Source organism: Orycteropus afer, unplaced genomic scaffold (assembly GCF_000298275.1).
Source record: "Orycteropus afer afer isolate SDZICR_OR568_19922 unplaced genomic scaffold, OryAfe1.0 scaffold00116, whole genome shotgun sequence".
Classification (NCBI taxonomy): Eukaryota; Metazoa; Chordata; class Mammalia; order Tubulidentata; family Orycteropodidae; genus Orycteropus; species Orycteropus afer.
The window spans coordinates 3,066,823-3,067,320 of NW_006921703.1; positions in this window are offsets into that span (position 1 = coordinate 3,066,823).

Genomic DNA, 498 nt, shown 5'->3' on the forward strand with positions numbered 1-498 from the left:
GTACATCCCTTCCAAGTAGATGACAGTGGTAGCCGGGCACCATCTAGTTCTTCTGGTCTCATAGTTGTATAGGTTGCAGATCAGATGCCAACACCATTTCTTGAAGAGGCTTCTCCTTTCCCATTGAATGGACTTAGCACTCTCGTCAAAAATCATTTCAACATGTTGTTGTTGTTACATGCTCTCCAATCAGTTCTGACTTAATGACCCTAAGTATAACAGAATAAAACTCTGTCAGATCCTGTGGTATTCTCACAATTCTTCCTGTGCTTGAGCCTATTGGTACAACCACTGTATTAGTACATCTAGTTCAGGGTCTTCCTCTTTTTTATTGACCCTTTTCTTTATCAATCATGGTATCCTTCTCCAGGTATGGGTCCCTCCTGATAACGTATCCAAAGTACGTGAGACAGAGTCTCACCATCCTTGCTTCTAAAGAGTATTCTGGCTGTACTTGTTTCAAGAAAGATTTGTTTGTTCTGTCAGTTCAGGATGTAC